Here is a 25,482-nt window from a genome sequence, read left to right as displayed (position 1 = left end):
GCAAAAAACAAAAACAAACAAACAAAAAACTTCCAAACTCCTTTTACAAGGCCAGCATTATTGCATTATCTTGATTCCAAAAGCAAACAAAGACCCCACTATAAGGAGGAATCACAGGCCAATATCCCTGATGAACATGGATACAAAAATTCTCAATAAAATACTAACAAATCAAATCCAACTACATTAAAGAATGATTCACCACAATCAGGTGGGATTTATTCTTGGACTGCAGGGGTTGTTCGATATTTCTAAATCAATCAACATAATACACCACATTAATAAAAGAAAAGACAAGAACGATGTGATCCTCTCGACAGATGCAGAAAAGCATTTGACAAAATTCAGCTTCCATTCTTGATAAAAATTCTCAACAAAGTAGGGATAGATGGAACATACCTCGACATTATAAAGACCATATGCAGAAGACCATATACAGTGGATATCATCCTCAATGGGGAAGGACTGAGAGCTTTTCCTCTATGGTCAGGAATAAAACAGGAATGTCCACTCTCATCATTACTATTTAACACAGTATTTAAGTCCTAGCCTCAGAAATCAGATAACAAAAAGAAACATTGTATTGGGAACTGGGTTTGGAGGTTGTGACAGTTCTTGTTAAGGAGTTATTTTAATAGTTTAAAGGGGAGATGATTCCTTGATCCTAGGCAGTTAGAGTGGGGATTGAGAAATGATTAATTGAATAAGAGGCCAAGGCCATAGAGGCTGGGAGAATGTTCATGATGTTTGGGCTTTGATTTGGGATAACTGGAGGATGATAATGATATGAATTATAGTGGAAGTGAAAGAGAAAGAGAAGGTGTGTCTACATATTGATTTGAAGCATCTCAGGAGCTAGAACTCAACCTCAGAATTGCAAACTGAGACTAGTAACGATTCAGTCTTAAAGTAAACCTTTCTCCAAATCTTGCCTTGACTTAAAAACCAGATTCTATAATTAGCCTTTTGCCTAACTACTGCTGTTACCAAGTACCCACCTGTAAAACCAGTTTCTCTCAGATTTCTCTCCAGTTCCAAGGACCAAGATGCTTTCTCTCATACCCACAGTCTGTTGAAATGTGTCCGCTTCCTGTCACTCCCTTAGCCCTAACTCCTCATTTCCATGGATCTCTTCTCTCCTGTCTGAAATCAGTTAAAAGTCTGGGATGCAGGCAACAGAAACCAATTCTGGCTAACTTAACCAGTAAAACAGTAATAGGTACCACAAAGACCCAACAGGAAAGTTGGAAAACCAGATTGAAACAAGTGTTAGACCCACAGGAAGAACAGACTATGAGAAACAAAACCCAAGGCCAATGAAAAGATTAAGACGAAGCTTCCAATCTTGCTACCATGATGTTGAAGGACATTCAGGCCCCCAAAGCAGATGCTTGAAACCACCACTCCAGACATTTGATGCCATGATTGCTACCTTGAATAATATCTAAATTGACTATCATTATTTTCTCCAGGTTCAAACTCCTTGTCAGTCATGTTCTCTGGCTGTGCTTAAGGTAAAGGCAAGTACCTGGTCATGTACTCGATTTCAGGTATGGAAGCAGATTGTCACCCCTCTTTGGCTTCCCTATAAGGGAAAGGCATTGTGTCTTATGCAATTATTCAACACATATTTATTGAGTCTGTACTGTGGGTCAATTCTAGGCCCCAGGATAGAGTAGTGTACAAAACAAACAGATATCCTTGCTTTCATAGACTTGTAGGGTAAAGATACAAGAAAGTTTCTGGCATATCTTTGTATGAAGCTTCCCCCCGCCCCAATCTTTATGAACTAGTTTCACAAAGATACCAAACTCTAGACACATGATTAACTGATCTTCTGAAATTCATATTTCCTTAAGAATTTGGGTCAGCTGCAGGGTTGGAGATACTGTCTAATAATAGATATGTCCTATGAATTCAAAAAAGCAGTCATACCTCCCTTTCCTTTAACAATGCTGCACTTTCAACAAGCTTAGCCCCCTCATCTTCCTACTTCATGTCTCCCTGCAGTCTCATGCTTCTGCTTAATTTGTATGACATAATGAAAATTTTACTATTCAGGGCTATGCCTCTTAGATATGTGACAATTTTTTGTTGTTGTTTAAGTGTATATGCATAGGCAAATCCTCATGCATTATAAAACAACTAATCCTCTTCTATGCAGGTTCTAATCTAGACCTTCCCACAGGAGAAACTCCCCACCAGCAACCATTTCTCACCCAATCTCCCAGCAGGACATAAAGGAAAGCAGCTGGTTTATTAATTAATTCAGAACACCCAGATATAAGGGATAAAGACCTGAAATGTTTTATGCAAGTGCTTTATCCCAGCCCCCTTGAAGCCCAACTGGGGATGCTAAAGAGTTTAATTCTGAAGTCTACAATTAGCAATGAAATATCCTACAGAAACAATATGATGAATAGGGTGAAGCATAAATTAAACCATAGCAATGATACCTAAGGGTTAGACAGCTTCACTGGGCTGGGCTACTAGCCAACTTGTGTGCTTTCTCTACCTGGGAGAAAGCATTCCAACTTTGAAACAATTCAATTTACAAATGAATTTTGGAAAGGCAGTGTTTTACAATGCTATCATTTTGTTTGTTTATTTATTTCTTTGTTTTAATTCTGGTTTTATAAATGTTCTTATCCTTATCATCATTCCTTTTAGATTGTAAGGTTCATGGGCTTTATGGAGGCAAAGATTGAAAAAGATATATACAACCAAAATTGTTATCATGTTTTTATTAGTACTAGCATTCCTTAGTTCCTCACAGTGAAGAAGGACTTTACTTCCAAAACCTTCAGAAGGAGAAAACAAGCCTTTCCCAGGTCTAGATGTCAAAATGACAGCAGAGGCTCGAACTGTGACTCAACCACATCGCTGAACAAAATATCAGTTTCCTAGGAAACCTACATGAACCAGCATTCTAGCACTCTTTAACTGCCAGAGATGTTTTCATACAACTCACAAATTATCACCTTGTGGAAAATTGCACTTTGAAAACCTTCACTAACTACTAAGCAAGAGGGTAAAATGTAAAGCTAATTCATTGATTTACTCAACAAATAATCGCAGAGAGCCAACTCCAGAGCAGGAATTGTTCTGCTGGCTGGGTGTACAGCACGAAAATATTTGATAAAGCCCTTGCTTCTCTAGAGCTGACGATCTTACGGGAGAGTGTCAATTAAAGGAAAATTTATATAGATTATACTGTCATATATTTTGGTCTGTGGTGGGGAGAAATACAGCAGATTTCAAGGAAGGGAGCAAGCCAAGTATATATGTCAGGAGAATAAGGAATAGGACATGTGAACGCTTTATGACAGCCACATTTTAGTGGGTGTGACACTGGGAGGTGTTGAAAGCCAGCTGATCTAGCTCTAGCAGAATGAAAGAGTGAACAGGAGGCAGGCAGAAGTTTCAACTGGGAAAGTGACAAGGCCAGACCATTCCAGAATGAGTAGGCCACCGTTAGGACTTGGGATATATTCTAAAGTGAGATGGGAATTGAGACAGGGAAATTTTAATAGGTAGGTAAGCAGTCACTTTGTTTTAAAATGGGCTATTCTAATGAATATGTGCAAGAACATGAAAAATCCCTTAAGATATAGGAATATGATACATACTGTATGATATCATCTCTATGTGGAGTCTAAAACAGAAAGCAGAGAGTGACTAACAGAAACTGGAGGTGGGGGCGCCTGGGTGGCTCAGTGGATTAAGCCGCTGCCTTCGGCTCAGGTCATGATCTCAGGGTCCTGGGATCGAGCCCCGCATCGGGCTCTCTGCTCCGCAGGGAGCCTGCTTCCTCCTCTCTCTCTGTCTGCCTCTCTGCCTACTTGTAATCTCTCTCTCTGTCAAATAAATAAATAAAATCTTTAAAAAAAAAAAGAAACTGGAGGTGGTGAGGGAATTAGGGAAATGTGGGTCAAAGGTACAAACTTGCCATTAGAAGATGAGTAAATTCTGAAGATCTGATGTACAGGGTTGAGATTATAATCAACAAAACTGTATTATATACTTCAGTGTTGCTAAGAAACCATCTTAAATATTCTCACCACATACAAAAAAAAATAACAGTTATATAATGTGATGAAGGTGTTAGCTAAGGCTAGGGTAGTCATCATATTATAATATATAAATATATCAAAAATCAACAGTGGTATACTTAAATCTATACAATGTTGTAAGTCGAGTATATGTCAATTAAAAAAGATGCAAGAATATGCTCATAGAAAAATTTTATTCTTTTTTTTTTTTTTTTTTTTTTTATAAATTTTTTTTCCCCTTTTTATTAATTTTTTCAGCGTAACAGTATTCATTCTTTTTGCACAACACCCAGTGCTCCATGCAAAACGTGCCCTCCCCATCACCCACCACCTGTTGGACATTGGGGAGGGGAGGCGAACCATAAGAGACTATGGACTCTGAAAAACAACCTGAGGGTTTTGAAGGGTCAGGGGGAAAAATTTTATTCTTGACACATTAAGTGAGTTATCCTTATTTCTGATTATTTAGTTAATTTTGTTGGTCTCCTCTGTTATAGATTTTTGATAGGAGAGATCCTACAGCTTTAATGATAGTCTATTGATTCCAACAATATTTTTTTTTCCCAAACTGCCACTGAGTAATTTTTACCCTTCCAAAATTCTCACATTGAAACTCTAGTTCTGATTATAATTAAGTAAGCATAGCAGAAAAAAATAGTCAAAAAAATTTTTGTGTGAAAAATTATCTGTAAATATTATATATCTTATAAATCTTGATGGTAACAAGACACTTTTTTTTTGCATTCTAAAAAATGAGGGGGCATGAGAAATATTGATGACTTATGGTCCAAGATAGAAAGAATTAAGGATCAAGAAGTAAAAAGGAGGTTTTAAAACCTTTAGCCATCCTCTGATTATTATACAAGGGAAAGGTGCCTCTGTCTTTTGTGTAGGATTCATTTATCAGTAATTAGTTTGTCAGGTGGTATCACTGGAACTCTTCTTAATTCCGTAACTGGCATGGACTCCCAGGCCTGACTCATTGGCATTAATAAGTCCTTAGCATTCTGCTGCCCACAGTGGCCACAGCGATTGGCAGAGGTGAACACATGACCTCAGTCAGTCGTTTCGGGACAGATCTCAGGGTCTGTGGGAAGTTGAGAGAAAGAATGCTCTCTCTTTCCACTGAACATGGAAGTGTGAGTTTATATGGCTAGACCTGTAATAAGTCAGAGCTCCCTGAGAAAAGAATAAACCAGAAGAAGTGGAATTAGAAAACTCTAATAAGAGAGAAACCAGACCTTGGTGTTAGGACTTCAAGCTTTGACTTAATTTCACCTGAAGACATTCTTTCTCTTCATTTCTCCCTTGATGTGAGCCATAAAATTCATCTTCTTTAAGTTAGAGTGGGCTTGGTTTTCTATCACTTGAAACTAAAAATGTGGTAATGGATATATATTGAATTCAAACAATCTTGAAATGTACATGCTAATCCAATTGCAATAATATATGACACTAGATAATAGAATTTTATTCTCCTAAACAGTAGGCAAAACACCTCTCTTAGCAAATGCAGAGTTATATGTTAACATATATAAAATAAAATTAGCAAGCTCTACCAAAACCCACAGAAAAATAGGCACAGAGAGGTCTGGGCTCCGGGTAGAGTGCTGGGACCTGAGCTGGACAGTGGGGAGTGAGATAGACAAGGGCTTCAGAGCACAGAACCAAGGGGAAAGTTGAATGTCTGAGCCAAGTAGACAGTTCACAGAAGCGTCAAGTCACAGAGAGGCCAGTTAGTCAGAATACAAGCAAAAGGCAAAAGATCACAAGGCCACCCAAATGTGAAGAAGGTTTGAAATGGATATTAAAAAGGCCATACTTAAAGGGGTGTCTGATAATTTAGGAATTAGCTGCAGTGCTCTTTATAGGTCACCTCTGAAGTCAGGTAGAGAGAGGATCACTGAAGGCACCGAATAGACACAAATACGCTTGACAAAATAAAATATTCAGTTATGTATCCAGGCCAAGTAAAATATTCAGAATTCAGTAGACCTTCAAATCCCCAAGGCAACATTACTTTGAAAGCAGGAATATCTTCATGTAGAAAAACACTCCCTATTGATGAAATGCTAATTCTCTATGACCTGCAACGGAATCACTGAAAGCTATCAAACTACAAGATGAAAGTTGTATTTCCCTGCTTCTCTCCTACCTACACACTCCCTCCTAACATAAAATGTGTTGGGCATTGACTGCTTCACAATAAAAAATAAAGACATGACTTAAATATATCACAAACATATGTGCGATTAAGGAGAGAGGTGACTACTTTAAAAGTAACAACCTGAGGGTACATTTGCCCCCAGCTATGGGTCAAAGTGAGACCCAGACAAAATTGTAAGATGAAAGTCCTTACCCAAGCAGTTGGAGAATATCCCAGACCAGCAGCAGCAGCACCTAGGAATTTGTTAGAAACTCCAGGGAGGGGCCTCAGCACGCTGTAGTTTAACAAGACCCCCAGATGTTTCTGATTTATATTCAAGGGTATGACCTGCTGCTTTAGCCCAGCCTCCTCTCAACTGGAGTCACTGAAGCCTTCTCTCTGGGCAACTCAGCCATATCATTTTCTGAGCACATACTGATCACAGAAAAAAAAAACAGAAAAGCTTCTTGCTAGTATAGCAAATGCCCTCAGGCATTTAGAAATGCAAAAAAAAAACCATTAACAAATTTAAAAAAAAAAGATGGAAGAACAAAAATTAAGGTTTTTTTTCTTTTTTCTCCCCCCGCCCCAGGTATATTTTTTTCTCTCTGAAAAGCAGTTGTTACTGATGGCCAACCACAAAAGCATTTGGCAATGTGGTTACTACAGAGATGCCTGCATTAGGTGAAGATCCAAATATGCATTTGTTAACATTTTTTATTTGTTTTTAACTTTAAGTAGAAATCTATTTGAGGTATATATTAGCGATTTACACTAGAAAATTACTATACTGAAACCACAATACTAATCATAGATTCTTCATTTGGGGAGGATTATTATTGGTTGTGGATTTTAATCTCTGCCAATGCAGAAATCCCTTTTCCAGTATCCATAGTAAGTGATCCAAAGGGCCTCTGGTTGAATCTTTTAGGGAGAAGAGACAGTTTTGGTAAGACTCAGAGTAAAACTCAACAATAATCAGAAGCTTTCTTAACTTGAACTGATAAAGCTACCTTGATAGACTATTTTGTCAAAAATCACCCCAATTTTAGGCTCTCAAAGCCTGGTAACAAGTGGAATTTCTTACAATATGATATTAAAAGAAGGGCCCTGCTTGCATATATCCTGTTGCTTATTCAATTTACATTCATATACCTTAGCCACAAATGGTCACAACTTTTATGTATTTATGTAGCTACTTGAGGGTTCCTAGTATTTTGAAATCTCTAATAAATCTCTTGATATTCTTTCTTGAAACATTATTTTAGTGCAGCAGCCAGCTAGCCTCATTAAATATGAGATATTAGTCATATATGAAATTTCCAGATAAATAAAAATTTCTCTATTATGAATAACACTACAAAAGGTTTAGTGTAAATTTTGACAGGTGGAAATGAACAGACCTCTTATAAAAAACCTTTGATGTACAGAACTGATCTTGGAGGGGAGAGGAACCAATTTGTTTAAGGCATTTTGGAAGAGAAAATTTCAAAACCTTGATTTATATTCCATTAAGATTCAATATCAGTGACAGCTGGGTGAATTCATTCATTCATTCATGCATCCATTCATCCATTTTTGCATTCATTCATGCATTCATGCATTCATTCATACATCTATTAAGGGCCAAGCACAGATCTAGGTACTAGTGACACAGCAGGAAAAAAAATGTCCCTGTCCTCCATCTCCTGGCCAAGTCTGTTGTTAGAGAAGAACCCCAACAATATACTTGAATGGCAGCAAGTTTGACAATCTGAAGACCAAAGTACACAGTAGGGGAGATTGTATTAGCACACAAGCATCCCTGGCATAGTGGCTGTGTTTTGCAGAGCAGTTACTGAGCATGGGAGTATGAATAGAGAGATTTGTATTTTTGGTACTCATTGTGAAACATTACTATGGTGCCGGAAGGGGCGTAGACCAGCAGGAATATTCCTGCTGCTATGGAGAAACATCATCCCACATCCTATGCCATCTATCAGCTTCCATGCTGTTTGAAAAAAAAGGAACTCATAGCAACAATGGATTGGTTATTTTTCTGTCTGCTTCATGTCTGAAAATAGTACTAAACTTTTGATGGAATAAGTTGGATTTTTTTTTTAGTAATGGGAGTCAATGGGCAGATGATGTTTTGAGATAGATAGTGGATTCACTGCTATTAAGCAAAATATTGAATAGCTAACTGAAAAAAATTAAGTGGTTGTACAAAACACAGATTAATTGGTAAGGTTGATCATGGAGGTTATTACTACGTCAATGCCACTGTTCTATGAGCTGCATATATATTATATGTAAGCCTCCCAGCAATTCTGCATGATAGATCATACTTCTCTTTAATTAATAACATACAATATCACACAACTATATAATAGAAAATTAATAATATTTTAAACTGCTGTTGGTATATACTAAGAGCTCAGGGCTTCCTCTTATTAAGTCAAAAGATTTATATTATAAATAGTGCTGCCATATTAAATAGCTACCTAAAATAAATTAAAGTCCTTTTTCAGTGGCTTGGATCTTCATTGTGAAAGCTATTAATATTATAGCAGCATAATATTACTGTGTGGTTTTTCCATGCTTAAAACAATTTGAAATTCCTTATGTTGGTGGGAAGAAGATATAGGGCTCTACTCCCCTCCCCAAATTTTTCCTATTTCTGTGTCTTTACCAGTAATCTGCAGGAAGCTGAATAGACCAAGGTAATCCACCATTTGCAAAATGTCTATCTTTGGTTCCACCACATTCTGCACTTCTTCTTATCTGTAATGTTTATTGCTCTCTGGAGAAAGAATTTAATTTTTCCCTAGTATTTTTGATGAATGGCTGCTGGAGTCTGGGAGGATATACATAAAATTAAAATATAAAGCAGGGAAAGCTTGGAATGTTGGAAGACCTTTATAATCCAAAGACTCCTTGATATGCTGTAGTCCTGAAACGTCAAAAGGACTGTACAGCGCCAAAATGACATTGGAAGCTTCCCCTATGGCTTTTTGTCCTGGTGAATCTATTCAAATCTTATAATATTATTTTTGATGAAATACAATACATCATTAGTTTTTGACATAGTGTTTAATGATTTATTAGCTGTATATAACACCCATTGCTCATCACTACATGTGCCCTCCTTAATACCCATCACCTGGCTACCCCATCCCCCTACCCCCCTCTGAGAGTCTCAGTTTGTTTCTCGGAGTCCATAATCTCTCATGGTTTGTCTCTCCCTCTGATTCCCCCCCCCCCCCCACTTCAGATTTCCCTCCCTTCCCCTATGGTCCTCCATGTTATTCCTCATGTTCCAAATATGAGTGAGACCATATGATAATTGTCTTTCTCTTCTTGACTTATTTCACTTAGCATAACCGCCTCTACTTCCATCATGTCAGTGCAAATGGTGGGTATTCATCCATTCTGATGGCTGAGCAATATCTCATTGTATATATGAACTACATCTTCTTTATCCATTCATCTGTTGAAGGACATCTCAGCTCCTTCCAGAGTTTGGCTATTGTAGAAATTGTTGCTGTGTACATTGGGGCACATGTGCCCCTTCTTTTCATTATATCTATATCTTTGGGTTAAATACCTAGTAGTAGTGCAATTGCTGGGTCATAGGTTAACTCTATTTTTAACTTTATGAGGAACTGCCGTACTGTTTTCCAAAGTGGCTGTACCAGCTTGCATGCCTATCAACAGTGTAAGAAGGTTCCTCTTTCTCCACAACCTTGCCAATATTTGTTGTTTCCTGTCTTGCTAATTTTTGCCATTCTAACTGGTATAAGGTGGTATCTCAATGTGGTTTTTATATAGAAAGGGAATTGTATAAAATTCTTTGTGAAGGATTATTTCCTTGAATTAATCTTGAAGCAGAATTGTGTCTATTCTTTTTTTTTAAGATTTTATTTATTTGAGAGAGAGAAAATGAGAAAGAGAGAGAGAGAGCATGAGAAGGGGGAGGGTCAGAGGAGAAGCAGACTCCCCACCCAAATGTGGGATTTGATCCCGGGACTGATCTGAGCTGAAGGCAGTCACTTAACCAACTGAACCACCCAGGTGCCCCCAGAATTTTACCTATTCTTATATAATAGCTGGACGTCATTAGGATAACAAGGTCCAAAATTCTAAAATTTAGAAGTATCTTATTCAAATTCTACTCTAGACCCTACACGGTCATTACTAGGGAGAGGATACTGGCAAAAGTTACAAAACAAAAGCAAAAACACAAACACAACTACCCACCCCCCCATCAATGTACAACTTCTGTGCTAGACTGTATTTGAATACATTATAACTCGGTTTTTCTTTGATACCTCCTTTTTCCAATATGATCAGACATTTCTGCATCTGTCTGTATTCTTCCCTTGGACAAGTACCTTCTTACCTCAATCCAGCCTTCATTCCCACCAGACAAATCAATGACTGTATACAATGTAGGATTCTAGTTCAAAACATTAAAGTAAGGGGTGCCTGGGTGGCTCAGTGGGTTAAGCCGCTGCCTTCGGCTCGGGTCATGATCTCAGGGTCTTGGGATCGAGTCCCGCATGGGGCTCTCTGCTCAGCAGGGAGCCTGCTTCCCTCTCTCTCTCTCTGCCTGCCTCTCTGTCTACTTGTGATCTCTCTCTGTCAAATAAATAAATAAAATCTTTAAAAAAAACATTAAAGTAAGACCCTCAAGTAATTTCATAATTTAAAATTAGATTTATGGGTTATATGACAGCTATTTCCTTAGTTTTTCTATTTACTTCTGAGAATACAAATGGACAATGGTTGAGAATTTTCTAAATTCCAACCATCAGCTAGATAGTGTGATAGTATAAGCTGTATCATAACACTTCACATCAAGAGTTATTCCAGACTGTAAATGAGGAACTGCTAAACTAGACCAGTAGATCTAAACTAGATCAAATACTGACATCTTTATTAGTAACCTGTATTTCTATAAACTCTAAGACTAAGGCCAGTTGGTCTAATTGAAATATATTACTTTAGGATTTTAGGAGGCTTCAGCTAAATTTTATAAAAACGTTCTGCAACAAGTATAATTTAAAATAGCATAAAAATATGTGATGACATCTAATATATATTTCATTCTTTCCATAAATGTTGAAAACCAAATATGTATCAGGCACTGTCTATGGTTCTGAGGGTATTGAATGAATAAAAAAGACAATATTCTTGATTTCAAGAAATTTACTTTCTTGTGAGGGGAAAATCGAATAAAAAAAATAAATTGATTTAAAAAATTCAGAGTATGATGAAGTCTACAAAGGAAATAAAAATGGGTATCAGTATAGATATAGTATAGAGGGCAACTGGACCTGAGAGTAAGAGCCTACTATGAATAGAAATGTCAGAGAAGCCCTCTTTCAGAAAGTCACTTATCTAAGACCTGATTAAATTTTAAACTTAAATATTAAGTTAGAATTTGATGTAAGCTAAAAATATTTATGCATAAAAAGTTAAGGAAATGAAACACAAATGAGAGTGGTAAAAACTCAAAGGAAATAAAGGTAATATAAAGGACACATTTGTGTAATGTAATAGTGAAAGTTCAGGATTTGTTTTTTAAAGCAGACTTCATTGTATTGATAAACATTCACTGGATATGATTGAAAGCTCTAGTGAGTAAGTTATTACAGGAAGATATATTGGTGCACATTAAAATGATGAAAGGGAGATAAAAAGGAGTCTTATTTAAAATGACCTATCTATATTTTTTGCTCAGGATGACCCATATTTTCTGTTCAAATCACTTCTACATAGGAAAATAGGATTTGTCATTCTGGATTAGAGCATTGCCCTATTCTACCTGCAATGGTCATTTCAGCAAGTCAAATAGCTATTGCATCTTATGAAAGCAAAAACTTCTAAAATAGGTTGTCATATTTGCTGTGTTTCCAACAGCAGCCAAAATTCTATATGGAGCTCACTGGGCTTTCCTTTTAGATACAAGATATTTTATTCAAGAACTTTCAGATACTTTATTTTATAGAGGTCTGTATAAATGTTAATATGGTCACAGCTTCCAGCATCATTTCTCCTATTCAAAATAATTTTTATTTATTTAATGCCTGTACTCAAGTTGAGTGTCCTGGAAGGCAGGGGAAACATGAACGTAAAGAGCTAGAGAGTTCTATGATGTGTGGTTGAGGCAATGACTGTGTTTGTCTTTTAGACTGCCCTATAGTGGTTTCTTTCTGCTTCAAAGAAGAAATCTATCTCCCAGCTATGCATTTTAATACAAAGGACACACAGCATGATTTTCTGTGGTCCATGAGCTCATAGAAGTGGCTCCATTATCATTCTTTAGAACTACTCTGACTGAAATGCCATAAGAAACATGGTGGATCCTACTCATATGAAAAGATGGTTAATTATAGATAAAAAATTTTTTATCCCTTATTTAGGGATTATGTCTTATACCTCTATACATGACAGCCATGCTTGCTTTACTTCCATATTTTCTTGTACAAGTAGGCATCCAGTAAACTTTCTCTATAACACCCTGTCAAATTTGATTTTTCAATTGAAAAATTTAGACCATTTATTAAGAAAATCAATGTATTTTATTTTGTTATATTATCTTATATTACACTTTCTATTTTTTGTCTGCTTTTACTATGTTATTTTCCATTCCTATTTGCTTTTTTCTATAATTAAATTTATTTTCTTTTACCTTTTTACAGGTTTGTAAGTTATAAAACACATTTCCATTTGTTAGTGTTAATTTGGTATTTTTAATATGTATATTTAAGTCAACAAAATTAAAGTCAGTCAACATATTTACCTACAATCAAAACAATTCATCAGAAAGTTTAAATCAGGTCATCTATACTTCCCTACATTCTAGTAACTATTAAGTTTATCTTGTTTAAACCTAACTTCAGAAATTAGATACAAATATTTAATTTGTAGAGTCATGGTTTGTATTTATTCACATAGATACCAGTTTTTGCTCACAATCCCTTCCTGAATTATAGGCCTTCCTTCTGAAATCATTTTTTATTTTCTCTGAGGTATTTCCTTAGTAAGAGTATGTGGATTGCAAACTCATTTTTGATTTCTGAAAATCTTTATTTTACTCCCTTTTTTAACATATGATTTCACTTGTATAGAACTCTAGCATTTCTATGTTATTGGGGGTTTCTCTCAGTGTTTTGAAGTTATTATTCATAGTTTTTTGGTTTCTATTATTTTGTTAAAGAGACCACATCAGTCTAGTTGCTTCTCCTTTGTAGGTAATTTGTCTTTTCTCTCCTACAGCCTTAAAAATTTCTCTTTGTGTATGATATTTAGTAGGCTCACTCTGATGTATCTACATTTGAATGTCCTTGTATGTATCTTGTTTGGAATTTCTTGGACTGCCTGCATCTGATTGAATCTTCATTCAGTTCTGACATTTTTTGAGCCATTATCAGCCTGGATATAATTTTTTTCTACATCTGCTTCTTCTGGAATTGAGATGACATAATCATCAAAATGTTTCATTCTATTATTAATTTGATTTAATCTCTCCTTTTTAAAGATTTTATATATTTATTTTTCAGAGAGAGAGAGAGAGTACAAGCAGGGCAATCAGCAGGCAGAAGGAGAAGCAGGCTCCCCACTGAGCAGTGAGCAGAATGCAGGACTTGATCCCATGACCTCAGGATCATGACCTGTGCCAAAGGCAGACTTTTAACCAACTGAGCCACCCAGGCATCCCTGATTTAACTTCTTTTTAATATCCCATCTCTTTTTCTCTCTCTCTCTTTTTTTTAAGATTTATTTATTTATTTATTTGACACATAGAGAGAGACCACAAGTAGGCAAAGAGGCAGGCAGAGATAGCGAGAGAGGGAAGCAGGCTCCCTGCTGAGCATAGAGCCCAATGAGGGACTTGATCCCAGGACCCTGAGATCATGACCTGAGCTGAAGACAGAGGCTTAACCCACTGAGCCACCCAGGCACCCTCTTTTTCTCTCTTTTCTGAGTTTTTTCTTCAGATCTTTTATCCAATTTATTAATACTTTTTTTCAATTGTGTCCAATTTGTTTTTTTAATTTATCTATGCTTCTTTATTGTCATAATTACATATTTAATTTTTTAGTTATTTTTCAAAACTGCCAAGTCAATATTGATAATCTCTTATATTTTCATCATATATTTATTTTTTTAATTTTTAAATTTTTTTATAAACATATAGTGTATTATTAGCCCCAGGGGTACAGGTCTGTGAATCGCCAGGTTTACACACTTCACAGCACTCACCATAGCACATACCCTCCCCAATGTCCATAACCCTACCACCCTCTCCCTAACCCCCACTCCCCAGCCACCCTCAGTTTGTTTTGTGACATTAAGAGTCTCTTATGGTTTGTCTCCCTCCCAATCCCATCTTGTTTCATTTATTCTTCTCCTACCCCCCTAAGCCCCCACGTTGCATCTCTACTTCCTCGTATCAGGGAGATCATATGACAGTTCTCTTTCTCTGACTGACTTATTTTGCTAAGCATAATACCCTCTAGTTCTATCCACGTTGTCACAAATGGCAAGATTTCATTTTTTGATGGCTGCATAGTATATATATATATACCACTTCTTCTTTATCCATTCATCTGTTGATGGACATTTAGGTTCTTTCCATAGTCTGGCTATTATGGACATTGCTGCTATAAACATTTGGGTGCACGTGCCCCTTCGGATCACTACGTTTGTATCGTTAGGGTAAATACCCAGTAGTGCAATTGCTGGGTCATAAGGTAGCTCTATTTTCAACTTTTTGAGGAACCTCCATGTTGTTTTCTAGAGTGGCTGCACCAGCTTGCATTCCCACCAAAAGTGTAGGAGGGTTCCCCTTTCTCCATATCCTCACCAGCATCTGTCATTTCCTGACTTGTTAATTTTAGCCATTCTGACTGGTGTGAGGTGATATCTCATTGTGGTTTTGATTTGTATTTCCCTGATGCCGAGGGATGTGGAGCACTTTTTCATGTGTCTGTTGGCCATCTGGATGTCTTCTTTGCAGAAATGTCTGTTCATGTCCTCTGCCCATTTCTTGATTGGGTTGTTTGTTCTTTGGGTGTTGAGTTTGCTAAGTTCCTTATAGATTTTGGACACTAGCCCTTTATCTGATATGTCCTTTGCAAATATCTTCTCCCATTCTGTCAGTTGTCTTTTGGTTTTTTTAACTGTTTCCTTTGCTGTGCAAAAGCTTTTGATCTTGATGAAGTCCCAATAGTTCATTTTTGCCCTTGCTTCCTTTGCCTTTGGCATTCATCATATATTTAATATTTACCTTTATGTCTTTAAATATTATAAACATACTTATTTTTATGTCCGATTATTTGCTATCTAATAATTATCTAAGTTATCTGATTATTATAAATTATTTGACTTTCGGTTTGAGGTTCTTGAGCATACTTGGCTTCTACCTCTTCTGCAATCCTTGATAACATATTCTTAGCAGCTGCTTGCTCTACTTGTTTCATTATCAATGTATTCCCACTTGATTTTAATATTATTATAATTTTTTAAAATCTGTAATTCACTGATGATATTCATCTTGTTCTCTTTGCCTTTAAGAGTTTATTTCCTTTTGTATATCTATACATTGTTGAAGAGGATAGGGATAGTGAAAAGGCAAATGTTTTTGTTCAAACATTTAATTTAAATGATTTTTATAATGGATTGATCTGCCTTATCACCTTTGTAAGTGTTATATATTATAAATACGTTTAATAATCAAATATTATTATGAATCTCATAAGTGTTTGCTATGAACATACATAGCCTCAAAGAGTAAGAAAACATTTCCATAGATTCTTAGAAATAAAGTTTACATTACATTCTCTTCTACTGTATAACACGAGTTATTTACACCTCTGAAATTTTAATTCTTTATCTGTTAAAGGAGATGTTAACCCATATTCTTTTAACTAAATTTTCTCTTAAAAATTTAAATTTTGTAAATATTTGAAAAGCTTATATTTCAATCTATTGATGTAGGCATGGGAGGTCATAGATAAGTTTTTTATAGTAGTTTTGCTTTTGTCTTTCCATCTTTAGTCTTTTATGCAACTTAAGATTTATCATACATTTTTTCTTCATTCTAAGACTTATTTTCATGAAGTTGAATGTTTGCGTAATGGTGAAGTTGTCAGAGTGGAAGCTAGACTGTAGTAAATTAAAGACTGAATGGTGGAAACCATGAGTATAAATAAATTTTTCATGCAATTTGTTAAGGAAAGATTAAGAAGAAAGAGAAGTAAGTGGAAGAGGACATAGAAACAAATAAAGGTTACAGTTTTAGGCGAAACATACTTAAGCATGTTAAAATGCAGATAGTGATTCACTTTTAGAAAGGGAAAGATTGGAGATACAAAAGAAGCTCTGACAGCATCTAGAAAAAGTCCCAGAGAAGGTTGAAGAAAATGATATCTAGACCACAAACAGAAATATAAAACTTAGCAGAGGAAGTATCTCATTTGCTTTAATAAAAATTTAATAGCAATAAAGGATCAAAGTATTGTTCATTGATTGATTGAAGTAGCTGGATTTGAAGGAACCCTGTATCATAACTCAGTAGCTAAAATAACTGCATTTATTTAGTTCACAAATCTAAAAATTAGTGAGGGGTTGGCTGGGATTAAGTTTAAAATCAATTACAAAAATACCTGAAAAGTAATAAACATTTGGAAATTGACTAACACTTCTAAAGAACCCAGGGATCAAGATGAAAAAAATGAAGAAAATTAGAAATTATGTTAAATGAAATGAAAAAGAAAACTCCAGAGACACAACTGGTGGGATGTATCTAAAACTCTTTAAAAGTAAATACATGTCCTTAAATGCTTATATTAGAAAAGAACAAAGTTCTAAAATCCTAGATTATGCTTCCACCTGAAGAAGTTAGAAACAAAGTGCAAATTAAATCCAAAATATGGAGAAGGAAATAAAAGTGAGTGAAAATAAACTACATAGAAAACAGCAATAGAGAAAAATAAATGAAGCATAAATTTGTTTTTTAAATATTAGTAAAATTTATAAACCTCTGAAAAGATTTATCATGAAAAAAGAAAATATAATATCAAGATATAAATGATACCAAAACCAAGAATGAATGAGAGAACCTGGCAGACTCAGTCAGGTCAGTTTCTGTCTTTAGCTCAGGTTCTGAATTCTGGGCTTCTGGGACAGTCCTGCATCAGGCTCCCTGCTCCATAGGGAGCCTGCTTCTCCCTCTGCCTCTCTCTCTCTCTCTCATGAATAAATAAATAAAAATTAATCTTAAAAAAATGAATGAAGCTACATGGCTAAAAAGGTGAAAAATTATAAAAGGATAATAAGGAAATACAGTGAATAAAATTGGTGACCGTGGGTGCCTGGGTGGCTCAGTTGGTTAAGCGACTGCCTTCAGCTCAGGTCATGATCCCGGAGTCCTGGGATCGAGTGCCGCATCAGGCTCCCTGCTCCATGGAGAGTGTGCTCCCTCTGACCTTCTCCCCTCTCGTGCTCTCTCTCACTGTCTCTCTCTCAAATAAATAAATAAAGTCTTTTAAAAATAAATAAATAAATAAAATTGATGACTTAAATGAAATAGACAAAACTTTAAAAGATACTAATTTCTAAAACTGACACAAAAATAGAACATATGAATATTCCTCTATTATTGAAAATATCAAACTATAATTAAAATTCCCCTCAAGAAGAAAATGAAGAAAAGAAAACTGCAAGTCTGGATGGTCTCAGTATTAATTCTATCACAAATCTAAGAAAGCAGTAACAGTCCAAAACCTCTTTCAGAAAACAGAAAAGGAGGGAATGCTTTCTAATCTGTTTTATGAGGCCAGCATTATCAAAACCAAATGAAGCATCATAAGACAAAATAGTCACAAATCAATGGGGTGCCTGGGTGGCTCAGTGGGTTAAAGCCTCTGCCTTTGGCTCAGGTCAGGATCCCAGGGTCCTGTGATCGAGCCCTGCATCGGGCTCTCTGCTCAGCAGGGAGCCTGCTTCCTCCTCTCTCTCTGCCTGCCTCTCTGCCTACTTGTGATCTTTGTCTGTCAAATATATAAATAAAATCTTAAAAAATAATAGTCACAAATCAATATATCTTACTAATTCCTGTTATTGTTATTGTACCATTTTACTGATATGGAAAGTATCTTAGAGTAACTTGTCCAGGATCATATAGCTAGTAAGTTACAGACTTAGGACTAGAATTCAGGCAACCCATGTTTTTAATAACTAAAAAAAAAATCTACCTGAAGCTGAGAGTTCTACTTCTTATTAGATTCCTGATCTAGCACCCTGTAAAGTCAGTATCTCTACAAATATCTGGTACCTGATTTGCAGGATAATTGTCTCTATTGGGTGTAGAAGAACATAGGATTCCCTAAAAACTGGAAGTCTTACCATATATATTTTTTTTCTTTATTTTTCATTTAAATACTAACATTGTTTATTTTGGTTACTAGTTTTTAGGCAAGGGGAACAAAAGTAAAAATAAACTATTGGGACTTCATCAAAGTAAAAAGCATCTGCACAGTGGAGGAAACAATCAACAAAACTAAGACAACCGATAGAATGGGAGAAGATATTCACAAATGATATATCTGAAAAAAGGTTAGTATCTAAAATATATAAAGAACTTGTAGAACTCAATACCCAGGGCACCTGGGTGGCTCTGCCGGTTATGCATTTGCCTTCAGTTTAGGTCATGATCTCAGGTCCTGGGATCTGACCCCAAGTTGAGCTCCCTACTGGGAGTTTGCTCCTCCCTCCACCCCTCCCCCTTACTTCTGCAGTCTCTCTGTCTCTCTCAAAAAAATAAATAAAATCTCGGGGCACCTGGGTGGCTCAGTTGTAAGGGGTCTACCTTCAGCTTAGGTCATGATCCTGGGGTCCTGGGATGGAGCCCCACATTGGACTCTCTGCTCTGTGGGAAGCCTGTTTCTCTCCCTTCCACTTCTCCTACTTCTGTTCCCTCTTTTGCTGTGTCTTTCTCTGTCAAATAAATAAATAAAATCTTTAACATAAATAAATAAATAAATAAATAAATAAATAAATCTTTTCTAAAAACTTCAATACTCAAAAAATGAATAATCCAATTAAAAATTGGGTAGAAGACACGAATAGACATTCTTCCAGAAAAGACACCCAGGTGGCCAATAGAAACATGAAAAGATGTTCAATATCACTCATCATCAGGGAATCAGGAAAATACAAATCAAAACTACAATGAGATATCACCTTACACTTGTCAGAATGGCTAAAATCAACAACCCAAGAAACAACAGGTATTGGTGAAAATGTGGAGAAAGGGGAACCATCTCGAACTGTTGGCAGGAATGCAAACTGTTGCAGCCACTCTGGAAAACAGTATAAAGATTCCTCAAAAAGTTAAAAATAAAACTACCCTATGCTCCAGCAAGGTTTTTACCCAAAGAATACAAAAAATACGAAATCAGACAGATACATACACCCTGATGTTTAAAGGAGTATTACCTACAAAAGCCGAATTATGGAAAGAGCCCATGTCCATAGACTTGATGAATGGGTGAAGAAGATGTGGTGTGTATATGCAATGGATTATTACTTAGCCATAAAAAATAAATGACATGGATGGAGCTAGAGAGTATTATGGCAAGTGAAATAAGTCAGTCAGAAAAAGGCAAATACCATTTCATTCAAAATCCACATTTCATGTGGAATTTAAGAAACAAAACAAATGAGCAAAGGGGAAATAAAAGGAGAGAGGGAGGCACACCGAGAAACAGACTGTTAACTCTGGAGAACAAGCTGGTGGTTACCAAAGGGAAGCTGAGTGGAGGGATGGGTGAAATAGGTGATGGGGATGAAGGATCACACTCTTTGTGATGAGCACTAGGTGTTGAATGGAAATGCTGAATCACTATATTTTACACCTGATCCTAATATTACACTGTATGTTAACTAATTGTAATTTAAATAAAAACTTAAAAAAAACAAAGGAATTGAAAAATCATGAAGTTTTAAATACAAAAACTTTACCCCTTTCTGCAAACCTTTAATAATACATGGCAAGAACAATAGAAACAACAGAGTTGGGGAAAAAAAATTAAAGAGCACTTAGCTCATCCTCTCCATTTAATAAACCCTTCAGGCAATTCTATAACATCACTGTAACTGATACTTCTTCAGAATCCAGGACATTCTTACAGCTATGGCAAACACGTAAGTATTTAGTGAAGAGGTAAATTTCTGGTCACCACTGTTACATTTAGAAAAAGTTTCATCTAAAATAATGCCTGCTCTTCTGCTCCACTTCTTATTTTTCGGGCTAGGAGCCAATTTTTCAGTTGAGTTATGAATAGCAGGTAGGTACTTTCTAATTGGTATGAATACTGAAGATGCTGATGTTTACTTTTGTTCTGTTTGTAAAGATATCAACATATATTAGGTGCATACATGCTGGCAAAGAATTCTCTATGTAAGACGGGTTATGAGAATAAAAATATCTCTGCTATATCCAGGTACATGAGGAATATAATATTTCTATCTTCTACTTGAAGTTAAGGCTTCTAACTAGATTATAAAACATTATTTTAAAAGATAATTTAACAAAAACTCCATAGCTGAACTTAGTTTTTTTGATACCCAGTCAAGCAGTTTTCTGGTTTTGTTGTTGTTGTTGTTGTTTTCCTCTAATATCAATGGGAAGTAAGCTAGGAGAAACTAACTAGCTGCGGCTAAATTTGTGAGCATACTTCCTCAGAAATAACCAGTCGAGGAAACAGTCTTTTTTTTCAAATAGAACCTATTCCAGACATATGAAACATTGACCACTTTGTTGCATCCAAATGAGTAATCTGAACACTATAAAGGTTTATTCAATAACTTGATTTAATTTTTCATTATTTAATTACTAAAACGATAAAAACATATTCATTTATGTAATAAATATATATATATTCTTATTATTTATTTATTTGACAGAGAGAGTGCGTGAGTACAAACAGAGGGTGCAGAAGAGAGAGAGGGAGAAGCAAGCTCCCTGCTGAGCAGGAAGCCCAAAGCGGGTCTTGGTCCCTGGACCCTGAGTTCATGACCTGTGCTGAAGGCAGGTGCTTAACTATCTGAGCCACCCAGGCACCCTCATAATAAATATTTTTGAGGACAGTTATATAGGAGACCCTGTAAAAGAATCAAAGATGTATAGGACATTTATCCCAGCCCCAAAAGAGTGTGCAGAAGAATAAGAGAGTTGTCAATATATGTCAATTACCATAACCTATGACAGAATATAATTAGAAAGGATGTACAGCAGGGGGAAGGGTCATGATCAATCGTGAACAGAGAGGCTTTGCTGAGAGAGGCGACATTTACACTGGGTCTTGTAAGATAAGCAGATTTCACTAGGCAACAATCAAAGAGAATCCAGAGAACAGCATTTAAAAAAAAAAGGATAGATAATCTGAAATAGGTGGACAGCATAAGGCATTTTGGAAGAACGGTTAGCATAATAATGCCTGGACTACTCTATTTGAGGTAATAAATATACTTGATAATATATGATATGAAATTATATAATGATTTACTAAATGTATGACTTTCAATGTAATATTTTGGCAGGTTTTACTAATTTCAATATCCTGACACAACATTTTTGTGAGCAGGGCAATCAATTCTGTACCTGAAACATATAATTATAATTTTTAATTATAAAGTTTTATTAAAATAATTTGTATATCACTACCGAGGCTGTGTATATAAGCAATCAGATAGGTCAAACCACTCTGTTTCTACTGGTGCTGCAATCCTGACAGACATAAAAAGTCGCCGCCTATGAAAACTCCCAATTTCTTTATAAATGTGCTGAAATTAGAAGTTATTTCAAAGAAAGCATCAATTTTATCAAGGACAAATGAATATGAATCAAGATACACTTCATTTTTAAATTTCAAAAGCAAATATTCATCTTGATTCCTAAGAATCAAAATTGACAGCTATTGTTTATGGTGAAAACAAATACTCATATTACACTTTGACATTAAAGGAAAATAAAAAAGTATGAGGAACCATGTCTAGGTATTCAAGAGAATGAAAGCTAGTTTGCAACCCTCTGTGCCATTCCTTTGGTACCTGCTGACTGAGGGCAGCTCTCCCCTCTCAGCAGCAGCACGCAGCAGGGGATCCTATCCAGGCTCCCCTTCCCCCAATTCTAGGTTCCTTTTCTTAACATCCATTTTATGAATCTGTACTCAAGACTCAATATCAAAAACCAACAATGCACCATACCTGGGCTAACTGATTTTAAATAAATAAAATAAAATAATAAAATAAAATAAAAATTCCATATTCCCCCATTCTTTCCTCCCTCCGTTTCCCGATTAGAAGAAAATAGTAATGAGGATTACTATAGAGCCTTCACTCTCCTGATTTTCTCTTTTTAAAAATGCCTCAGCCCTCAAGTTCAACTTCTAGATATAGATGAGTGTCTACCAGGATTTTTCAAATCTCCTTACCTGGTCTGACATAGACCACAAATTTTAGAATCATGCCATTTATAGTCTAAAGAACATTACTTTCTTTTCTGCTTCCCTAAAATATAGAACTTTATCTCTCACCTTTGACAGGAGAGATATATGACTTACGTATCTATTAAGAGGTTAGCTTATTCTTTAAAATATAAGCTGCTGTGTTGTCATTCCACATTCAGTGCATAGTCTTAATACCACCACTGTGAAAACTTCTGTGTATTTACCTATGGCAGATTGTCTCGTAGGTACTTCCACCTAGTCTCTCTTTTGGTGAACTTGTAGCTCCATGCCTGCATCTCATCCTCTTTCCCACTTTTCAGTGCTGACACAGATGGAAAACTTGGTCACTTTTCTATGATCCCTCTCTTGGCTTACCCTCCTCAAAAAAGAGAATCAACAATGTAGAGACATTTTGTGGGCAGACTTGACCGTTGCTTTAGAGCAATGGAAGGCTCCAGATCTGCTTGTTGTTTAGCCCCCTCCCCTCAGTCCTCTCCTTGCAGCCCTGTTTTGCCAGACACACTTGGGCTCTGCTAGGAAATGCATTCACTTTCCTGTTATCGAGCCCAGCATATGTAGCTTTTCACCACCTCATGTGGGCAGAGTTTACTTTTGTAGATCCAAAGACTCATTAATGTCTCCTTTAACAGCAAAGGAGAACTGTCAGGGGCATTGTTGCTCCCCTCCCCTCCACCAGTCTCTGCACAGGAAAGAGCAACAGGAAGATTTATTTTCTCATGGTTGCAAATGTCCCCCATCTTAGAAGGTACTGAGAGGTAAGTTTGGGTTTTAAATAGCATTCCTCCTTTGCAATCATATGCTAGTTATTTGGTGGACTGTCTTTTTTTCTCACAGTAGTCCTAGCTCCTTGATGAGAGAGTGAGGAATTTGCAACATGCAAGCACCTCACTGCATAACGAGGTGCTTTGCATATAGTATTTCTTGAGGGGGAAATGAAAGAATGGGTAAATGGATGAATAAGGACAGAGGGTTTTGCAATACTGAATATACTCTGCATATACTTCATGTTTGATTAGAGGTTGTGTGAGTAGTAGTTTGTGGGGTGGACAGTGTCCAAGTGGGGTGGACAATGTCCAAGTATACCAGTAATATGGTCTGCATGATCTACTCAGTCTCAGTGAGATCACCTCTTAAATTAACATTGGTGAAAAAGGAAAAACAAGAATAGAGAGATCTAGAATAGGATTTGAAGAAGGGACTATAAAGAAGGCAGAAAGAAATCCCCCTAACAACTTAAAGTAGAGGAGACTGATCTTTCATAATGGCACATGGACAGATGAGACAAGTGCTAAATATTCATAGTCATTCGGAGAAATAATGAAGATATAAAATTATACCAAACCCTCGTAATACAAAGGATCTAACTAGAGTTCCTTACTTTCTGGTATAGTATAACAAAGTGATTAAGTATGCGGGATAGGGAATAAAGGAAGCCCAGGTACAAATCCTGGCCTGTCACATGCAAGGCATGTAATTCTGACAAGTTATTTGACCCCATTTTCCTTACTAGTAAAATAGATATCATTAAGAAGAGGCTCCCAGGGAACTAAGAGAAATAATAAGTATAAAGCCCCAGCTCATTTAATGTAGTATTTCCTACATCATCAACAAATATACTAAGTCACTTATAATTGTCATATCCATCATTATTTAAAAAGACAATAAATATACCAATTGACAATAAGGAATATGTTCTGCACCCATCTGAGATTTGTTTCAGCTTCAACTTGCAAAATTTATTAATTCTTATGGTAATCTGGGAAGTCAAATGAAATTTTGTAATTGCCCCTCATTCCAATTATTTTCACCTGTGTTCAAGTAGCATAAACTAAGCTACATGAACATCTGTGGTTCCATGAGGTCAAAAGAGAAAAAAATCAAAATATTCCATTATGTCATTAGCAAAAAAGAAAGTTGTCAGTTGTCAATCTAGTCCATGGCACACTTATATATATTTTATTCTAAATTGTGAAGAGGAGTTGGCTGTACAGTTCATTATAGCTTTTATTGCTTACCATTGGGAAAATGGATGGATAAATTATTTCAATGATTCATTTAACTGTCTTAAAATTATATCCAAAAAATGTGGGGAATTTCTGAAGACTATTATATGAAAAAAGACTTAATTCAGTGAGTAGGTCATACTTTGATAATGTGCTGTCCAGAACTATCACTGGTTTTCAACATCGCTGTGTGAATTTTAACCAGGACTCAGCCATCTCTTCCCTTTCCATGTTTGTGGTTGCCAAAGCCATGGTGATTAGTATTTGTCAGCCTGATTGAGCTTTCTCTGGTCCACAGGGTGCTAACTGCCTCCACTTTGTCCCTTTGTATTGAAGTCTTTAACAACAACTGTGTGGACCTTTTAGCTCCATATAAATCCTAAGTTCTGTGAGAAATACAACTTCATCAAAGGGCAAACAGGATCCCATGCTGTTCTCTCTCCTCACATTTATGGGTAATCAATGTGCATTTAGTTGTGTTCTCTAAAGCATGGTGTCTGCCCCATTACATAAAATGAAGGCTGCTTTGTATGAATGTTAATGGTATTTATTAAACTATTTCTAGTTTCATATAGCTAGAAAGGCAATTTTTAAACACAGAGTGAGAAGAAACTGATAATTGCCAATTCATAAAACTCTTCCACATCACAAATATATAAAAATCCTATAATTCTAAATAAATGCAGCTTAAGTGTGTCAGATCCCCAGGAAATCTCTATCAGAGCTGAAGTGTAGGGTGAAACATAGGAGAGAAGCCA

This window comes from Meles meles, chromosome 5 (genome assembly GCF_922984935.1).
Source record: "Meles meles chromosome 5, mMelMel3.1 paternal haplotype, whole genome shotgun sequence".
NCBI classification, from domain to species: domain Eukaryota; kingdom Metazoa; phylum Chordata; class Mammalia; order Carnivora; family Mustelidae; genus Meles; species Meles meles.
The sequence above is the reverse complement of the archived record's forward strand: the minus strand, read 5'-3'. Positions refer to the sequence as shown.